This window comes from Theropithecus gelada, chromosome 15 (genome assembly GCF_003255815.1).
Source record: "Theropithecus gelada isolate Dixy chromosome 15, Tgel_1.0, whole genome shotgun sequence".
NCBI lineage: Eukaryota > Metazoa > Chordata > Mammalia > Primates > Cercopithecidae > Theropithecus > Theropithecus gelada.
In genome coordinates, this window is record NC_037683.1 from 80,905,790 (window position 1) to 80,927,091 (window position 21,302).

Genomic DNA, 21,302 nt, shown 5'->3' on the forward strand with positions numbered 1-21,302 from the left:
TCAAGTGATCCATCTGACAAATTACCCCAAGCAAGACTCCACCCATGCATTTCCACCATGACAGGTAACCCACCCTACTTTTCCAAGATACAGCAGGTGAAGTTGATAGGCTATTAACTTTCCCATTATTTCTCATGGCATAACAGGACAAAGACGGGGGGAAGGGGATGTCAGCATACATAACTTTTAAAAAGTAAAAGGCAGTAAATGGGAGAGAAAATTTTTAGAAACACAAAAAAGTAAATAAATTACATCACACTAAAATAGAAGTCAGACACAAATTGTGAAAGCAAATCTATGAACATAAAACTCTGCTGGAAAACTCACATTAAATATGAAGGATGCAAAAGTAATAATGTGTTAAGCAACTTTTGCAACCTTAGCAGCCACAGTAGATAAAAAACTTAAGCAAAAAGGTCTCTGACCTTCTTAACCTTAGCTGAGTTTAGATCCACCCCCAGAACTCCCTTCCTGCCTAGTGTGAATGTAATTAAGGGGAAGCTGCAGTGGTAATTTCTCTCCTCATTAACTTCCTGATTGGTTTCAGCCTCAGGATTCTGCCGGGCAGTAGTTTGTCACCAATTCCAAATGGCCAATCGTTAATACTAATGTTTGTGTAACTAACTGCCAGCATCTGCCACGGCTTCTTGTACAACAATAATGGTGAAAGGGTACATTAGTGCTCCTGTGTTAATTCAGCTTGTGTTCATCAATAGGGAAATCTATGATGTAATTAGCAAAATGCATTGGGAGCTGAGTGCTGAAGTCATTTGTAGAGAACTAAATCATAGTAGAAGCTGTACTGGGTCCTGATGTGTTTGCCATCAATACTTATTATGTTTGGAATTTAATAAGGTATATTACCATGCTGAAAAGAGACCTTTTTACAACTGAACACTATTTACGCTTGTTATGGGTTTGGAAAAGGTTTGCTGCAGCTAGTGGAACCACACAGAAATAAAAGAACAGAGCTGGGATTTAAGAAGCAGACCCTTAACCACTCCACTGGACCAAATTATTTCAGAAAGCCTCCTTCTTCCAGTGTGACATATGGGTAGACAGATAGACAAATGGATAGTTTTGTACCTCAATATCCAATAAGGAAAGAGATGATCTGAAAATTCAGTAAGTGAATAAATTTGAAAAACAATTTAGGCAATTTTCCTGACAAGCAGTTACTTTTTATATTGATCAATTTGTTTAGTCTTTAATAATTTAAATAAAAAGCAAAGGGTGAGTTTCTAAGCTTTAAAAGATAGGAAAATAAATTTTGTTTTTATTTTAAAGCGAGTCATTAAGTAGTATTTTAGAACAAAAAAGCATGCGTATGCATATATAAATATATTATAGCAACCAAAACTAGGAACCTAGGAAATCTGAAGCCTTCACCTTATTAAAGTTCATAAAAGTATCTTACTAAATTTGTATTGTTATATGCATTTAAATTCCCTGCAAATCCAAGGTGATTTATTAATTGTATACATGCACCTGGCTGTCATACATATATATACAGAGAAATGTTTTCCAAAGGCAGTAGACTGCTTTGAGATCTTGTTACTATACAGATCTGGAGAGCCGACTAAGAGCTTCCTGGAGAGTCTGTGAGTTAATGTCCCCATCCCCACCCCCAACCAGTGACAGAAGTTTCTCTGTATAGAAGCTATGGGGAATAACAGTAAACATTGCTGACTACTACCTGTATGCCACACACATACTTCAGTGAGGTATTTCACCCTCAAACCATTCACTGAGAGAATTACTCTCCCTGTTTAACATAGGGATCCTGTGCAAGCTGTCAAGGGCAGCACTGTACTGGTTAGTCTGACTCTGGCATGCTCTGGCCCCTGCACCAACCTTCTCCTGGGCACACATTTCGGAACTGGCCGCTGAACCTTCCCAATCCCTGTGTGAGTTTAAGGAGGCAAAGCAACGGACCTTTGCCAAGCTGATGCACAGGCTGTAAAGGAATAGGTATGTGTTCTCCCAACATGTTCAGAGCCCTGGGCCTGTTTCCAGTTAGCAGCTGACTGGGAGATGCTCTCTCCTCATTTAGCCAACTTGGGACTAAAAAGGGGAGGAGTGAAAATTTTGCAAAAGAAAGGAATTTGACAATATCCCCCTTTTGCTCTAACCTACCTTATGAATATTTTCTTAGAAAATATTCTTGCGGGTGGGGCCACAAAGCATGCAGAATGTTCCCTGCATGGACTAGGGGGGCTCCAAGCATACTTTTAAAGCATGACTGCACTCTAGAGAACATGTAAAACTCACCCTGTTTTGAAAAACAGCTGTATTTTTACAGTGTTTCTCCACTCAAAATTTAAACCCGTGTTATTTTTATGTTTGTTCAAGGCTTAGCATTGTTTTGAAAAAATAGGCTGTTGAAGTTAGAGACAGTATCTGTTTACCTCATTTTTGTAGAGCACCTCATAGAGTTCTAAGTATACGAAAAGATTTAGTGTGTTTTTCCTTAGTGACTAATGTCCAAAATCACTTTTACTACCATCCTTAAAGATCGTCCCTCAAAGGTACCTTCTCCATTTTAATGCAGTTTCCTTAAACCTTCGGAAGGAGAAGGATAATAGTTGACTATTGTAAATTATTTTATACCAATTAAAAATTCAAAAATCAAAAGGATGCTTTTCGCTCTCTGATTCTAAGAGGCCCTACACAAGGCTAATTTCAACTCAAAAGTCTTGTCTTAGGTCATTTTGTAAAAATGCTAACTCCTAGCATCACAGTGGCACTGTGGGAGAACAGATAGTATTGCTAGCACTAGAAATTGGTTCAATCTTTCTGGACAGCAATCTAGTGACATGTAATAAGAACCATAAAGCTGTTCAGCCCCTCTGACCTGGTAATTCCACTCTGGGGAATAACCCCAAAGAAAGAAAGAATAATTGACCCTGAGATGCTCAACACACCATCAGTGAAGATGTTAGTGACTAGCAATGCTCTTGTGCTTGGGGAAGGGAGGTGGGGCCAGCTGCACTGGGGTTGGGGGCAGGAAGCATTCACAGGCAATAAACAATTAAGGATTATACTACCCTATAATCATTGATAGCCTCCCAGCATTTACAGAAATGGAAGAAATTACTTCTGCACACCACAGCAGAGACTGAAAAGGAAGGAAACGAAAAAAAGGAAAACTTGCCAATCTGATATTTTGTCGTGTAATGAAAGGTGGGTAAACCTCCAAGGCTGACCCTTGTCTGAACCAGCAAATCTAGTATCTGTTTTCTCTCAAGAAGCCTATTTGTCTACAGAAGCTACTGGGATGTTCTTTTATTATGATTTAAAAATAAACAGAAAACCTTACACAGGATCATTCTTACCAATGAGGGGAAAAAACACTTCAAGATGATTTTGATGCCATCTAACCACGAGTATTCTTTTTGAAAAATATTTATACTGTCAAAAAAGAAAACCTTCTTTAAAAAAAAACAAAAAAACAAAAAAACACTGAGCACTAAATCTTTTGACATTGCAAAGACCCCTGACTTTTAACTTGAATGATCTGTTGGAAGTCAATGGACTGGAACGAGTAATTCTCTTCCAGTGATGTGAGAAAACAGGATATTCATGCTTTAAAAACATTTTTCCTTCCTCTATATGTTAAATACTATTAAACTCCTAAGAAACCATTTTAAAATAAAATACAAGTGGCATTTTTCAGTTGTTAGCAACTCTTCATCTAGATCCTGACTGCCAAGGCAGACAAAATTGCTGGCCTCTTCAGTTTCCTAGAGTTTGTAGGCATAAGAAAGAATCTGATGAAAAGCTGATGAAAATTTCTTAAACAACAAATTCTTCCACTTCATGACAATCATAGTGTTTGGAAATAAAATCATGTGCAATCAATACCACTTAGCATATATTTAATGTTTCACAATAGAACTCTTTTCCAGAGTGGAACTGCTGCCCTTCTCACTAACATTTAAAATAATTAGGATTATCTTAGCTGTCCGAAGCTTGGCAGGTTCAGTTTGTACTTTCAAATAGCATTAATTCTTGGCACTCAGAACAAGGGATAAAAGGTAAAGATATGAATGGAGATCTTTATTCCACCTGATCTATCATGGATTAGCTCATTCTTTTCCAGTTCATGCCTGCACTCTAGTTAAGAAGAAGGCTGAGCTGTAACTGATGTAATTAGAAACCACAAGCTGAGAAAAAAATAGCCCTTTGGTAATCTCCTCCATTTACCATAAATTTACTAAAAAAAAAGTAATGATCTTTGAAACAAATGTGTTTTTCCCCCAAGTGCAATTAAAGAGTAGTGATGAGAGAGTGGAGTATAGGACTGTGTTTTCCGTAACACCATATCTTAGTTATCAGCTTTAAAATCGAATATCGGTTTTGAAGGGGGCTAGCTCTGCACTTTGCATACTGTAGAGAGAACTGGCCAATCACTGTGAATGAAAGATCCTATAGATGGAATCAGGTAACTTATCAGTGCTTCCTCTTTGATACAACTATCACAACCTTTGCAAGCACTGGGAAATAGCATACTTTAAAAACTAGGTGAACTTAATAGAAAGTACATATTTATGCAACATTACCTCTTTCCCTCTAAATTTCATGTAAAACATAAGGTACACACAATTCACAAAATAATAATAGAACAATTTTTTAACTCTCAAAAGGAACAGAAGCCAAGCAAGCATCCTTCTGCAGCACGTCAGAGGTTGGGGGAGCACTGGCCTGGGAGTCTGAGAACCTGGGCTCACAGTCTGGTCCTACTGTAGCTGCAGATTAGTTTCCCTGCTGCTTGTGAAACTAAGTGATAATGCACCCATCAAACTTACTGCCTTCCCCACTTACAGAGTTCAACTGATAAGCAAAGGGAAGAAGCCTTTTTTGTTTATATTAACATGGTATACAAAAAGGGAAGAGAAAGAAGGGGCGCATTCAGCCTTATACCCCAACAGGGACTCAAGCAAAATCAGCTCAGGGCCAGGCGTTCCTTCTCCAATGCCACCTCCACCCCACCCAGGCCCTCCTGGACCAGAGCATGGTAGCCGGTGGGTCCCCAGTGCCACCTCCACCCCACCCCAGCCCACCCCTGGACCACACAGCATGGCAGCTGATAGATGGGTCCCCACATCCCCTGCTTGTTTCATAGAGGAGGTCACCACAAGCAACTCGCGTCTCAAAGCCATGTATAATCAACATGTCCATGGCAGCAGCCCTACCCTGATAGGGGCCCAGCACCCTTTGAAGTACCTCCTCTCCCCTCACTCCTTGCCTTCCAAAAAACCCTTCTTGCGTGTCAGCAATGGTGATGCTCCAGACTGCTCCCTTGCCCCCAAACTCAGTCAGTTGTGGCAACTTTCCTTCCACTGACATCTCTTCCTAAACCCCCTCAGAGGTGAGCAAGCGTGCACACGAGGGGCTGACTCACTTTTACTGACTCGGTTGCCTACTCCCATCCAGGGGTGCCACATTTGGTGATATACGCAATCTAAACAGCCAAAGTCACTCTAAAACCATGTTTTAACCAAAATATATTAAGTCTTAACACCTAATCATTGGGTGGCTTTTAATTCCCTTTAGTAACAAGATCCTGCAGTAAACCCACAGACCGTCGGACTCTTCGCTCTCCTCTCTTCTCCAGTAAAATGAACACGACCTAGACTTTTAAGAAAACTCCTCTTGTACCCGCGAAATTGTTTAAGCATCCTGTGCCCTAGGTTCCCCATCTGTGAAAACAGGGTAGTAACAGATAGTTGTGAAGATTACTGGAGTAATGTTTTCTCAATAAATACTAGTTTCCTTAATTCCTCTGTCAGCTATCTAAATCTCCATGTCTTCATGTGAGAAGATTCTTGCTTTTGGACGCACCAGAATCCTCTCAGGATGTAGTGCAAGGTCTGTTTACTCCAGGTCACACATACATGCTGCCTTTTTGAGAGAACCAGGAATACATGTTTACTATGTAACAGCCAGAGCGTCACATTCCAAGAGGCAAAACAACCTATTCCTCACTTGAAAGGGTCCTTTGTTAACATCAGCTCTGCCTTTTTCAATCTTTTTGAGGAGGGAGGTGAGAAGATGGCTGGCATCACATCAAACACCAGAGTGTGTGTGAACATGCTTTATAAACCAAACAGAAAATAGCGTTATTATCCCATGATCAAGCAAACCATCCCTTCAGACTAGCATTTGGAGGAAGGAAGAATCTGTGGTTTTGGAGCCTAAGTTTGTCATAAAAGTTGGGAACTCTGGGAAGTACAAGGCACAAGTGTCAATGTTTCCAAAGAAGTACAGGTCTCATCTGTTCCTAATCTACAGTTACTGGGTTCCTGGAGCCCTGTCAGAACGAGGCTTGGTTCTGAGGAGAGGAGATCAAAGAGTTACCCCGTGTGTGGGTTTACTGCAGGATGTTGTTACTAAAGGGAATTGAAACAAGGCATCCCAGAAAGTGTCCCTCGGTCAGAATGCAACAGAGCAGAGGGGTCAGGTGTGTGGGCTCCGGAGGCGGGCTGTCTTACTACCTGAAGACCCTGGACAGGTCCCTTGACGTCTCCATGTCTCTGCTTCCTCATGTGTAAAATGGGGATAGAGTAGAGCACTTAGGAGGGTTCTGCACAAGGCGTGGGGCCCTATTAAGTACTACGTTCCCTCCTGTGGTCACCCACACGTGTGGCGCGGTGACCACCACATCTCAGCACCTGATGCTGTCTGAACCTGAGCCCTGTACCTAGCATCGCTTCTCAGCACTGCTCCCCCAATCCGCTTCCCTTGTCTACACCTGCCTCACCCCACCCTACTTCATCTTTCTTGAGCTTGAAGAGGCAGCAGTCAGAAATGCAGGCTCCCTTCTGGGAGACTGTTTTCCCACCACACTCTGCACTCTCGGCAGCAGGGCTGAGGGAGGCCTGCTTCTGGCTGGCTCCTCTCACTTAGGAGGACCTGTCAGGCTGGGCGAAGCCAGGAGCAGCCACCGTCTGAGAACTGTCCAGAAAGACCAGGAGCTCTGCCATCGACACTGGCACCTCAGTAAACACCCTGTGCCTCAGTTTCCTCAACTGTAAAAGAAGGTAATAAATATCTCACAAAGTGGCTTTGAGGATCAGGGAGACAAAACAGTTGGTAAACCCTAAGGGTCTATACATTTGTTATTCATTTTCTCTGTCCCCTCTCCTCTGGCAGAAGCCTTTACTCTTCTCTAGGAAAGAACTGTGAGTGTCTGTACTCCATTGTAAATTAACAGGATTTTTATTAAACATTGGTTGAGAAAGGAAAAAAAGTGACAACACACCCAAACACCTCTGAATGTTCTTGGACAAGTTTCAATTCCGACATGAGGGAGAGTCAATGATTGCTTTCTTCATCCCTCTTTACACACCAAAAGACTGAAAGTTAAGATGAATTCCAAACTAAAACCTGAGCCTATTGTTTGTGCTTTTCATGGCATCATGTATAGGCCTTCAGTGACACTTAACCATTCCTGAGGCTGGGCCAACAGGCAAGCCGACTCCACTGACTCCGGCTAGGGCAGAGAGCCAGGAGAACCACCTGGAGGCAGAGACACAAAGTCCACAAGGTAAAAGACAAACCTCGGGAAAATGGAAAGTGAGCTGAGACTGTCTACCATCCATTGTCCAGCACAGTGCAGAGCACATAGTGGGTGTTTAATAATGGATACATGAGTGAGAAAAACGATGGAATTTAGCCTTCACAAGACACACTAAACCATGAAACAGGGCTAACCCATGCATGCACTGGCAAAGACAGTCTCAAATCTAAAACCAGTTTAAGGTGGCCGGATGCGGTAGGTCACACCTGTAATCGTAGCACTTTGGGAGGCCAAGGCAGGCGGATCACCCAAAGTCAGGAGTTCAAGACCAGCCTGGCCAACATGGCAAGATCCCATCTCTACTAGAAATACAAAAATTAGCCAGGCTGGCCAGGCACGGTGGCTCACATCTGTAATCCCAGCACTTTGAGAGGCCAAGGCAGGCAGATCATGAGGTCAGGAGATGGAGACCATCCTGACAAACATGGTGAACAGAGCAAGACTCCATCTCCAAAAATAAAAATAAAAATATTCTGACACTTTGCAATTAAGTGGATATGAAAGTTCCTAAAGCCATTTCTCAAGTAGAATTTGTATAGAATTTGCAGCTTATAATTTGAAAATAAATATTGTGGCCCAAATGATATGCTAGTAGCACGGTAGATAGAGGATTGCATACAGCAAATTATTTTCTCTTTACTACTAGGAGACTCATATTCTTCAAAAAGCAAATATTAATACTATTTATGGTGAATGTTACATGTAAGACACAAAACTTCAAAGTTGGCTTATCACACTATGCCAACTATTTCCTTGTTTCTTTCTAACTATAACCAGCACTAATGAAAATTTAAGATTAGTACATTATTAATATTTTCGTCGTTTTTTTTTTTCTTTTTTTAAAGACAGAGTCTCGCTCTGTCCCCCAAACTGGAATGCAGTGGCATGATTTCTGATCACTACAACCTCCGCCTGCCGGGTTCAAGCAGTTCTCATGCCTCAGCCTCCCAAGTAGCTAGGATTACAGGCACCCACCACCACATCTGGCTAATTTTTGTGTTTTTAGTAGAGCCAGGGTTTCGCCATGTTGGTCAGCCTGGTCTCGAACTCCTGACCTCAGGTGATCCACCAGCTTCGGCCTCCCAAAATGCCGGGATTACAGGCGTGAGCCACTGCCCCCAGCCCAATATTTTCTTATAAAATAGAATAAGGAAGCAAATACCAGGACACATCTAAATAGAATATATGTCAATTGAAAAACAATCAAGGTTGAACATTTTAGGCATTTTCAGACAGAAGAATACATGCCTACACAAAGTTGCACATGTTATTTTACCGCCTAAATACAACACGGCCATCATGGATGATAAGGTAAGTTCAGATTACAGAAGCAAGTGCACACTGTTTAGGAATGGCTCACATTAAGGGTGAAGAGAAATAAGAAAGTAACAGCACAGACTGTGTATGCTTTTCTGAAAGAATATTTCTATACACTGCATAAGACTCCAATTGCTAAAATTCTTTAATATATGTATTTCTTAAAACATTTTTGTGGTTTAAATACCTTCTGTCCAATTAGCCCCAAGAAAGGACTTTAACCCTAAAGAGGTTTAGTCTCTAGGCAACATGAGGCATTCAGGAAGTGTTACTGTTACTGTGCCGCCTTCTCTCTAGGTGTTTATGATATTTTTAATTGTCTCAGGACAGGTGAGCTCATGTTCATGTTTCCACAGATATTTTAGTCTGCCTTCAAGAAAAGATGTTCCATTGGATATGGACATAAAGATGGCGACGATCAACACTGGGGACTACTGGCGGGAGGCAAGGGTTGAAAAATTAACTGTTGGGTGCTATGTTCAGTATCTAGGTGACAGGATCACTCATACCCCAAGCCTCAGCTTCACGCAATATGCTGAGGTAACAACCTGCACATGAACCCCCTGAATCTAAAATAAAAATTAAAGGGAAAACAAAATAGGTTTTCCTTTTTCTCCCTAGTTGCAGCCCACCTGAAGCCAAACTTAATTGCAGCCTTTCTTAAGGGGCTTCTCAGAACAACCACCTATGGTCTCTGGGTGAGACGATCCCAGAAAGGGTCTATTGGTACTGGGTCAACAGAGCAAGGCTCTGAACCTAAGAAAGGCTGGCAGTTATTTACCAAAGTATGAGACAAATTTTTATTTAATTCTTTCTTCCCCTGGTCAATGAATTGGTTTCTTCCTGCGTCTGGGTTTTTTAACTTTTAAATTTTTTGTTGTAATAAAATACACATAGCACAAAATTCATCATTTCACCATTTAAAAATTGTCTGTATGGCCTTTTAAATTTTGGGTGTTTTTTTTTGTTGTTGTTGTGGGTTTTTTTGTTTTGTTTTGTTTTGTTTTTTTGAGACAGGGTCTTGCTCTGTCTCCCAGGCTGGAGTGCAGTGGCTTAGTCATAACTCACTGCAGCCTCAAACTTCTGGGCTCAAGTGATCCTCCTGCCTCAGCTTCCCAAAGTGCTGGGATTACTGGCATGAGCCACCACAACTGGCCCTTAACCATTGTTAAGTGTAGTGTTCAGTGAAGTATATGCATTTGAAGTACATTCACAACCACTGCCACCATCCATCTCCAAAACTTCTTCATCTTCCCAAACTGAAATTCTGTACCCATTAAACAATAACTGTCCATCCTCTTCTCCCCTCAACTCCTGGCAACCACCATTCTACTTTCTGGCTCCATGATTTTGACTACTGTAGGTACCTCATATAAATGGACTCATACAGTATTTGTCCTTTTGTGTCTGGCTTATTTTACTTAGCATAACCTTCTCAAGTTTCATCCATGTTGTAGAATACATCAGAATTTCCTTCCTTTTAAAGACTAAATAACATTCCATTGTATGAGTATACACCATTTTGTTTATCCATGCATGTATTAATGGTCATTTGGGTTGCATCCACCTTTGAATAATGCTGATATGAACATGGGTGTATAAATATCTCTTTGAGACCCTGCTTTCAATTCTTTGGGGTATTTACCCAGATCAGAACTGCTGGACCATATGGTAATTCCATGTTTCATTTTTTGAGAACTGCCATGTGGGTCTCCACAACAGCTGTATTATTTCACATCCCCACTGGTAATGCACAAGGGTTCCAACTTCCCCACATCTCAGCAACACTTATTTTCTGTTCATTGATTTTTTTTTTTTAAATGACAGCCATCATAATGGGTGTGAAATGCAGGATTTAGGTTTTTGCTGCTCCATTTTTTTTGAAACAGGGTTTCATACCCGTAGCCCAGCTGGAGTGCAGTGGCACTATCACGGCTCACTGCAGCCTCGACTTCACAGGCTCAGTGATCCTCCCACCTCAGCCTCCCCAGTAGCTGAGAATACAGGCATGCACTATCATGCCTAGCTAAGTTTTTACAATTTTAGTAGAGGCAGGGTTTTGCCATGTTGCCCAGGCTGGTCTTGAACTCAAGTCACCCACCTGCCTCGGCCTCCCAAAGTGCTGGGATTACAGGCGTGAACCACCATACCAGCCAAGTTTTTTGCCTCTTTCATAATAATCTTTTCCTTCCTTTCCTTCTTCCTGCTCTCCCTTAGCCGTGACCTACTGTCCTGTCTCTATTTTATTACACAGTAATGCTGGCAAACTGGCTACGGTCAAACTCCCAGAAAACTTTCCCCATGCTCACGTGTAACCTGCTGGTCACCAATGCCAGCGGTCTGCCCTGCTCCTTCCTGCCCTCTCTCAGGAGCACTGGACAGGTGCCCATGCCCTACCCTCTCCCTCCTCCCCAGTCCTCAGGCCACACTACTCTCCTTTCTCCAGGCCCTCCCCACTCCACTGACCACCTCTTCTCTAATCCAACCCTGAGCACTGACATTCTCCAACTGCTGAACTGGGTTCTCTTTTGTCACAGAGGGCTTTAAATATCACGTCCTTGCAAATGACTTCACAATGTATACCTCTTTCCCTGACTTCTCACTGAGCACTATGTCTGTATTTGAAATAGCTAACGAACGGTCGGGCGCAGTGGCTCATGCCTGTAATCCCAGCACTTTGGGAGGCTGAGGCAGCCAGATCATGAGGTCAGGAGTTCGAGACCAGCCTGGCGAACATGGTGAAACCCCGTCTCTACTAAAAATATAAAAATTATCTGGGCGTGGTGGCACGTGCCTGTAATCCCAGCTACTCAGGAGGCTGAGGCAGGAGAATCGCTTGAAACTGGGAGGCAGAGGTTACAGTGAGCCGAGATCGTACTACTATTGCACTCCAGTCTGGCGATAGAGTGAGACTCAAAAAAAAAAAAAAAAAAAGCCCAAACAACAACAAAAAAACGAAACAAAAAAAACCTGAACCTACCAACTTCTCTTCCTCCAACAACAAACCTGATCCTCCCTCATCTTTTGGGTCTTGAGCTCACCCTCTTCTCTAGCCAGCTCAGACTCAAAGCTTAGACTATCCCACCTGCCTCCCACATCTAAGTAGCTGCTACATCCTGCTCTCTTGAACTCTGCCATATCCCTCCTTTCCAATGACCCTATCCCACCACACCCTCATCCGAATTCTGGCCCTCATCCCCTTGCACCTTCTCTGCTAGCATCTAGTGCCCTATCCAGTCCCTTCTCTCTCTGCTTCACTTTACCCTGGTGGCCATTATGCTTCCAAAAGCATGTCTCTGACATCTTTCCTAAATAAACACCTTTTGTGGTTTCTGCAAAGGTCCAAGCTCCCTGGCCTGGCATTCGAAGAGCAACCTGATTCTCCACTTCTCCCCTGCGCTTAAGCCACATCCTAGCCTCTCTCCTGCTCCAGATGCCTGCGCAGACCTCTAAGGTCCCCTGCCTTTGACACTGAGCTCATGCCAGTCCCAGACTCTCCCCAATCTCCACAGCTTAACACTCAACTCAAATGCCAACCTCCTCTAATCCCTCTAAACAGAAACAACCCCCACTTCTCTAATGCCCACAGTGCTGTACCTTTCTTGTGCCACTATCACTTTCACTCTCATTATGGAACTAATGACTCCCCTACAGACCAGAGGAAGGACCATGTTATGGTTCTACCTTTAAAGCCCTTTGGTGGCCACTAGCAAAAAGACTTACATGTGGCCAGCACTCAACAAATAGTAGTTGATGACTAAATGAAAGATCACTCTCCTGAGACAAGGCCAGCCAATCTGTTTCCTAGACCAATCGTGATCAGCACACTAGGTAAGTATGCACGGAAACAATGGTGGAGAGGCAGCTCTGGCAAGAGAGAAGAGATGATTGCTGGCCCCACATCAAGGAAGGGACGAGGAAAACTGAGAAGCAGCTGCGGCAGCAGTGGAGAGGGAGTACAACAACAGAAGCGGCAACAAACCCAAAACCTCAAGAATGGGTCAGCTTCCTGCAGGAGAGAGAAGAATCCACTTGATAAACCTTCCTGTCAAGAAAGGTTGGGGGGCAGGGGCCTCTGACAACTTCAAGAGAAGATTTGCATCATTTAGAAAATTCGTGTATGTGAAACAGATCATTTCTCAATGATGGCGAGTTAATGAGGCATCCCAAATCTACCCTTAAACTCAGTCCTTGGATGGGTATAACTAAACTCCAGACACTAACAGAAATATCAGAATGACTAAAGCTAGAAGACCAAAAAGATACACAGACTTTTTTTTTCCTCCATAATAAAGGAGGCTTATTAAAGGTACTATCTTAAAGAAATAGATAAGGGGTGGACATCAGATACGTTTTAGATGGATCATTATCATTATTAATTGACCAAAAATGTAAACACGATAAGAAAGCTTGACTCCACATATATAAAATTCTTCATCCAACAATGAACAAATCCGCATTCTTCACAGGCACACACAAAGCATTTATGCAAAATAACCATGTACCATCCACAAAGAAAGTCTCTACAAATTTCAAAGATGTGTATCTTTCAAAACCTTTGAAGTCTTAGAGATTTAAGTCTATAGGCTATGACAATATTTCCTAAGGAAAAAAACCCTTTCAGCTTTAAAAAATGATCAACCAAAAAAAGAATATAAATTTCACTGACTCTGGCTAAACAACACACCAACATTTGGTCACAATATAATTAATTTCACCCTTAATGTTACTGTTGAAAGTATTTAAATGCCCAGGCACTGACTCCAACCCACACACTCCTCCCTGATCCCACATTCCGAGTAGATCAGGTATTTTCACACTTGGTTCATCTTCAGTGAAGACTGTAATTAAATCTTTAATTTGAAAAAAAGAGTGAAAGTCCAGCACTCACTGCATTATTGGCTGGCTTCGAAGCTCAGGGCAGAGAGCAGTCAAATAACAAATGGCGACCTCAGGTCTTTCAAGAGTAAGTAATCTGCTAATTTCAGAAATTACCAGCTCATCTCAAAAGTGACCAATTTACACGTAAAAATGCTTTCCGCTGTTAGGCACAAGCTTCCTGGGAATCAGAAATGTTACTTCAATTGCACAAACTCTCAGGTTTATGGGCTGCCTGGCCTTTTGATTACACCATAATTTAAAAAGTATAAATTTTAGAACATGTTTTGTTTCATGTCCAAGATGTTGGAAGAGGCCTCTTTGGGAGCCGAGTACTCCAAGGAAAACAACTAGCTTAATCTACCTCCACAACTAGCTAAAACTCAAGCATAAAAGAAGGCAGTGTGGTGCTAATTTGGTTACTTAATTCACAGAATATTTACTGAGCATCTGTTCTGTGCCCAGCACTGTTCTAGATACAGGGGATATGGCTGTGAATAAAACAAGGCTCTGTTCTCAGAAGAAAAACACCTGTAATCAGACACACCTGGGATTACATTCTGGCTGGGTCACTTACTAGTTATGAGACCCTGGGCAATCATTTAACAGCTCTGAGCCTCAATTCCTCATCTATTAAAGGAAAACAACAATGTTAAAGGCTGTGGTGATTTTAAAAAATATACATAGCATAGCAAGCTCCTTAGCTCAAAACAGGCATTGAATGGACACTGGCCCCCTCCCTTCCCGTAATAAGAGAGCAGGTAATCAGCAAATGCTTCAAACTGGCACCAGGGACTACCTGAAACAGAATCAGAAGAAGGTACTATTTTTTTTTCTATTATGTGTTTCCCTGGTCCTCTGCATCTTCCTCACATCTGTGCTTCTTTTCTGTTCTTAGGTACCCTGTGCCCCTTGGTCCACTCCCAGGATCTTGTTTCTGTCAAATTACAACTTATATCCTCCCTCAATCTGCTCCAGAACAGTTCTATTCTTTGAGTATATTGCTTGGGAGCTCCTCAAAGAAAAGCATTCAATTAAACTAATTCACTCAAGAGGTACATGCAAGCTCCATGCTGCCAAGCCTCTTGTTGATATTTTCATTTTAAAGAGGAAGCTTCTAGACATTGCAGAGATGTCATCTTTGGGGGCAGGGCAAATGGCTAAAGTGTCACCTATACCATTCAGTATACAGAATACACTGCTAGGTAAGTGGATAAATCAAGTTTTATTTTTACTACATCAAATTTTCATAATTTACAGAAAAGACGCATTCTTGCTGATCAAGGTTACTGTCTATGTCTGGTCTGTGTTTCCAGCTTACCAGAGGCTCAGCCTTTCAAAGTGATTTACCAGTGAACTAATCTCAAAATCGTCATCAGTTTCTCTTTAACTCTGCCTTCCAGGAGCTTAACTGGAATGGAGTCCTTACAGCCAAACAGAAATGACTGGTATTTAAAGAAAAATACATATTAAAATACATTTATTTTTCTGCTAGCAGTTAACTCTCATGTTGTCTAGTGCTTCAATGAGGCTCTAGAATTTAATTATTTGTCAGAAATTTTAATAAAATCAACTTTTAATTATTTCCATTAGCAAATATTACTAGTTGTAATACTGAATCAGATAAAATTGAGCGAAAAGGCAAAAGACACAAATATTAGCATTAGCTAACTAATATGCCTGGTAGTAAGGGGGATATACTTTTTATAATCCTAAACCAAGGTCATCCATTTATTTAAAAAACACTTATAACTTTCTGTATGAAAACAACTATGAAACAATAAAGGATGAAACATTTTCGTAGTAACAAAAAGTGACAGAAAAAGAAAGCAAGGATAAAAGGAAATCCAAGAAAACAGTCATTTCTGGAAACACTGTTTTTCACTTGAACTGTAGGAGTGCGATGCGTTCTTTAACGAGTCGGGGCTCGGAGATGCTGGGGAAATAAAACAGGAATTCTTAGGAAGTCTCATCTACCAGCCTAAGGCAGGAGCTGGTAAATGCTGACTTGGGGAAGCAGGCTTGTGAAATGAAGTTCTGTCCACATTACTTATTAGCATAATTATTAATAATAATTATGAGCCCCTATCATGTTCCAGGCATTGTACTTTACCATCTTCACAAAAACCCTTTGGGGAGGTGGATATTAACATCCTTACTTGACAGATTTCAAAAACAGACTCAGGTTAACATGCCCAAGCTCACACAACCGCTAAGTCTCAGAGCCAGAATTTGTACTCAGGACCTGAATCTGGGACTGCCCACAAGAGACCACAGTGCATCACAACAAGCTTGCTGGTTGTATTCCTCACGCTGCCTCCTGCTGACCCAGAGAGCCCTCTGCAGTAAGCTTTCCTCCTTCACATCCACAAATCTGTTGCCCAAGTACCTCTCTAGATAGTCATGATTTTGCTGGAAAAAGACAGCTCTCAAGTCTAAGGCATCAACTGAGTTGCAGGTTTGCCTTCTAAAAATGAGCTGAGCAAGGAGATATCCAAGAGACCCCAATTCCCACATCTTTCAATCCACTTTCCAAGCAGAAGAGACTTCAGCAATAAAACTACTATATGATCCAAGAATGCTTCTTCTGAGTGTATATTCAAAGAACTGAAATAGGGATCTTGAAAAGGTATCTGCACACCCATACTTACTGAAGCACTAGTCTCAGTACCCAAGGAATGCATGGAAGCAACCTACATGTCCACTGACAGACAGATGAATAAGGACAACGTGCTATATGCATACAATGGAATATTATTCAGCCTTAAAAAGAAGGAAATCTTACTATTTGCAACTGAATGAACCTGGAGGACACTGTGCTAAGTGAAATAAGCCAGACACTGAAGGACAAGTACTCCATGATTTCCACTTACATGAGAAATCTAAAATAGCCAAACTCACAGAAGCAGAGTAGAATGGTGGCTACAGGGGCTGAGAGAAAGGGAAAACAGGGAAGTGCTTAAAAGGTACAAAGTTTCAGTTATACAAGATAAGTCCTAGAAATCTCTACAGCTTGGTGCCTACAGTTGACAATATTGTATTTTATGCTTAAAAACTTGCTAAGAGGGTAGGTCTTATGTCAAGTGTTCTTATCATGAATAAACAAAATAATAAAGCAGACAGTAAGAAACTTTGGCAGGTGATGGTTAGGTTCATGGCACAGACTGTGGTGATGGTTTCGCGGGTGTATGCTTATCTGCAAACTCACCGAGTTGTATACACTCAATAAGAACAGCTTTCGGTATTGTCCATCATACTTCAGAAAAGTTTTGTGTGTGTGTGTGTGTTTTTTTTATTTCCCCCCAAGAGAGAGTCTTGCTGTCCCAGGCTTCAGTGCAATGGGGCTATCATAGTTCGCTTGCAGTCTCGAACTACTGGGCTCAAGCGAGATCCTCCTGCCTCAGAGTCCCAAGTAGCTAGGACTACCTACAGGTATACGTCACCATGCCGGTTAATTGTTTTCTTTTTTGTAGAGAACCGCTTTGTTGCCCAGCCTGGTCTTAAATGCCTGGCCTCAAGGGATTACAGTTATGAGTCACTGCCCCTGGCAAGTGTGTGTTTGTTTTTTGAGATGGAGTCTTGCTGTGTTGCTCAGGCTGGAGTACAGTGGCATGATCTCGGCTCACCGTAACCTCTGCCTCCCAGATTCAAGCGATTCTCCTGCCTCAGCCTCCCAAGTAGCTGGAAGTACAGGCACCCACCACCACGCCCCGGCTACTTTTTTGTGTGTGTGCATTTTTAGTAGAGACAGAGTTTCACCAGGTTGGCCAGGCTGGTTTCAAACTCCTGACCTCAAGTGATCCATCCACTTTGGCCTCCCAAAGTGCTAGGATTACAGGCATAAGCCACCGCACCGGCCTGTTTTGTTTTTAAAGGGAGAGACTTTAAGGACTCATTGTATGATTTGGTGGAGTAAATTGTTGGGTGGCCACTCATCTGTTTGCTGCCTGGCAAATTGTGAGTGTTTCAGTAAACACAGTGTAAGCTGCTTGGTAAAATTCCAGGTTTTCTTTTAAATCAACTATTTGTTGCACAGCCTTCTGCGCCCCAACACAGCAGAGCACAGAGGAAGGATGGTCTGTCCCGGGCCAGCAGAGTGGCTTCCAACAGGCCGTGGAGAGGATGCTGACTTCCACAGACTCTAGGGCATCTAATGGTAGAGTCTGAAATGGAACGGTAGGGTCTGGGAATTTGAGAGCTACCAGACACCCAGATGTCAAAGAGTTTTCAAGAAGTCTTGTTTTTCCCAGTAGTTTCATGTCGCTGTGGAGAGGAGAGGAGAAAAAACGGGCCAAATAATCTTCCTAATATAAAAGCTTTGCTTTTCCCTTCATCCGATTTAAGATAATGATGAGAAAAACTGTTCATTAAAGCACACTTTCAACAGACGGGAGGAGGGGCGGGCCTGAGCAAGCAGGGGGCGGGTTGCAAGCAAGGCAGGCTCCACCCAAAGGCCTCAAGCTCCCCACTGTGTTCCCAAAGCACAAAGCAGCAGCACAGGAGGCCCACATTCCCTGCAAATCCATACAGGTGTGTTTTCAGAGTAGATAAGTAATTACCCAATTCCACCTCATGTGACCTTCCGTGAAGTGAGGGTGGAGAAAATGAAAAATGAACTGATTCACCCCAGTGAGCTCCAGCGCCTCCCAGTCAGCAGCAGCAAGGGCTCCTGGAACATCTAACAGAAACATCGCATGGCTGACCCCAGGCCCACTGCTGGGAGAAATCCATTCATCAAAGAAGCTAACACACAGTCCAGCTCCAGCTCAGATCTATGACTCCAGCGACAGGAAATGGTTAGTAGTACAATAATAAAACTTGACTTCAGACAGTATTTGTCTTGAAGGGCTATAGCGTCCCCTTGGGCAAGTCATCTCTGGGGCCTCAGTTTCCACATCTAAAGTGAAGGGGTTGGTAGGGAGGCGGAGGTTGCAGTGAGCCGAGATCACGCCACTGCGTTCCGGCCCGGGCAACACAGTCAGACTCTATCTCAAAAAAATAAAATAGAAATAAAGTGAAGGGGTTGAGCTCAGTGACCTCTAACTTCTCTTTCAGAATTTAAATTCTATCATTTTGTTATGATTTCTCCAATCTCCATTTCTTTTAAGCTCTAAAGGTTTGGTGCCTGCTCAAAGTCAGGATAAATGGACTACAAAACAAGAGTGGATAATTTAGCATTGAGTGATTACTTCTGAAGCAAGAAATTACGAGCTTTCCTTCCTTAATAGACACATTAACATTTTCTGTCAATAATGGACTAGGCCGGGGGTGTTCAACCTTTTGGCTTCCCTGGGCCACATTGGAAGAATAGTAATTGTCTTGGGCCAGACGTAAAATGCACTAACAACAGCTAGAGAGCTTTAAAAAAAAAATTGCAAAACAATCTCATGATGTTTTAAGAAAGTTTACAGATTTGTGTTGGGCCACCATTCAAAGTCGTTCTGGGCTGCATGTGGCTGTCGTCCCGTGGGTTGGACAAGCTTGGATTAGGCTCTTCCCATTTACTGGAATTCAGCCACTAAATGGGGTAGGGTTCAATTCCTCTATCCTTCGGCTGCTGTAGACGAGTTGCTTCAAATGACATGACAGCCTCTGCCTCATAATAAACTGCCAATCATGTAACTGCTCAAAATCAAATCATTAGTTAAATCTGCATGATGAATTTCCTCACATTATTGGCTCTTTGGTATCTTGATGGGCACAGTCTATGAATCCAGTCCCTGCATTGTCAGGCACTGCTCTATTGTGTGAATCTCAATTACTGTCAGTGTAACCTTGCAGACCTGGAAGTACACACCCATTAGCACAGAAAGGACATACTCCCCAACCTTTCCTACCAAGGAGACAGCACATTTTTTAGCCCAAATGGAAACATAGTTGTCCCCACACCATGTCAACAAGAGAGCAGGGTGGAATCGCCTTCTGCTTTCTGGTTTTATTTTGGGGAGATCGCCTAGTAATGAGAAAGTAGCTACAAGGAAGGAAAGTCGCAAGGCTCTTTACCAGAACCTCTGTTTATACAAAAGCCAGCGTTTTTATGTGGAGATTGATTGAGATTCAGTGTGAGGTGGCTGTTAGGCAGAGATGGACTATGCCGGGGCTTGTCTTATGACCTGTGACCCACTCTTGTACTTTTCTTGCAGAGGGAGGAGACAGCCAAGGTAGATGAAATGGTCCAGTTACCTGGCACTTCAGGCACTGCACAGATGCTGGCTGGAGCACTTCCCTTACCACGCTGGCTCTGATGGAAATGGAAATAAAAACCACCGCTAGACTCCATTTCCCATCCATCCAATAGACAAAAATGTACATGTTGGATAATACCGAATTGCTAGGAATACATTGCTGCTAGGATTGTAAATGGGTGCAGCCAGTCTTGGGATTAATTTGGCAGTATTCAATACAACCTTACTTGCAGGCTTTCATCTCCCCAGAAAAACACCAGCACAATTGCACAAGGAGAGGGCAGCATTTATTTGTCAAATCAAAAAAAAGAAAAATAACATGACTGCCAATAAATAAGGAAATTAACTAATAAACCATGCTCCATCCAAACTGTGGAAGAGTCATGCCAGTTAAGAATAATAAAGTAGACCGACATGTACCAAACACGTAAGATCTCTAAGACCAAGCACTGAGTGAAAAAACGAAAGCACTGAGGAACAATACATTGACTACGATACCCCTTATGTTAAAAAGCCAAGCAAACCGCATTTCTACAGAAACACATATCTGCATGTAATTTCATAGCAAAAGGTCTGGAATGACACACATCAAGAGTTTAGCTCTTGAGGCAACTGTTAAATAAAATGAAGGAAAAGTAGGCTATAACACAGTATTACGCCAAGATTACAACTGGCAAAATAAAAGTGTGTATTTTTTTTTTTTAAAGCAACTCATCGGAACTACAGAGAATAAAAACAGCAGTGTTCTGTTCATTTAAGAAAAAAAAATAAAGGTGTCTTAACTATACATTGAGAAACATGTTCTGAAAAACCAGTTTTCCAGTTATTTCTGACTGCTCTCTTTTAAATCTCTGCTTTTAAAGGTATTTTTTAGATGAATAAAAGTACAAAACACAGCAGTGTAGCAAGTTTCATCTTGATGAAAGTATGAAATGGCTGACTGGAAATTATTTTAAAAGACAAAAACAGGCCAGGCGCGGTGGCTCACGCCTGTAATCTCAGCACTTTGGGAGGCTGAGGCTGGTGGATCACCTGAGGTCATGAGTTCAACACCAGTCTGGCCAAGATGGTGAAACCCTGTCTCTACTAAAAATACAAAAAAATTAGCCTGGTGTGGTGGCAGGCACCTGTAATCCCAGCTATTCAAAAGACTGAAGCAGGAGAATCGCTTGAACCTGGGAGGCGGAGGTTGCAGTGAGCTGAGATCGAGCCATTGCCCTTCAGCCTGGGCAACAGGGCAAGACTCCATGTCAGGAAAAAAAAAAAAAAAAGAAAGAAAGACAAAAACATTAGAGTCTAGCTAGCTACACTGTTAAGATGAAGCACTTTATTTTCATTTT

At 42.2% G+C, this 21,302-nt stretch overlaps 1 protein-coding gene across 2 annotated transcripts in view; it reads right to left on the bottom strand.

The window, feature by feature from the left end:
• DMRT1 (doublesex and mab-3 related transcription factor 1) overlaps positions 1 to 21,302 on the bottom strand; it is a 126,055-nt gene that overhangs the window by 1,444 nt on the left and 103,309 nt on the right. The window lies entirely within an intron of this gene.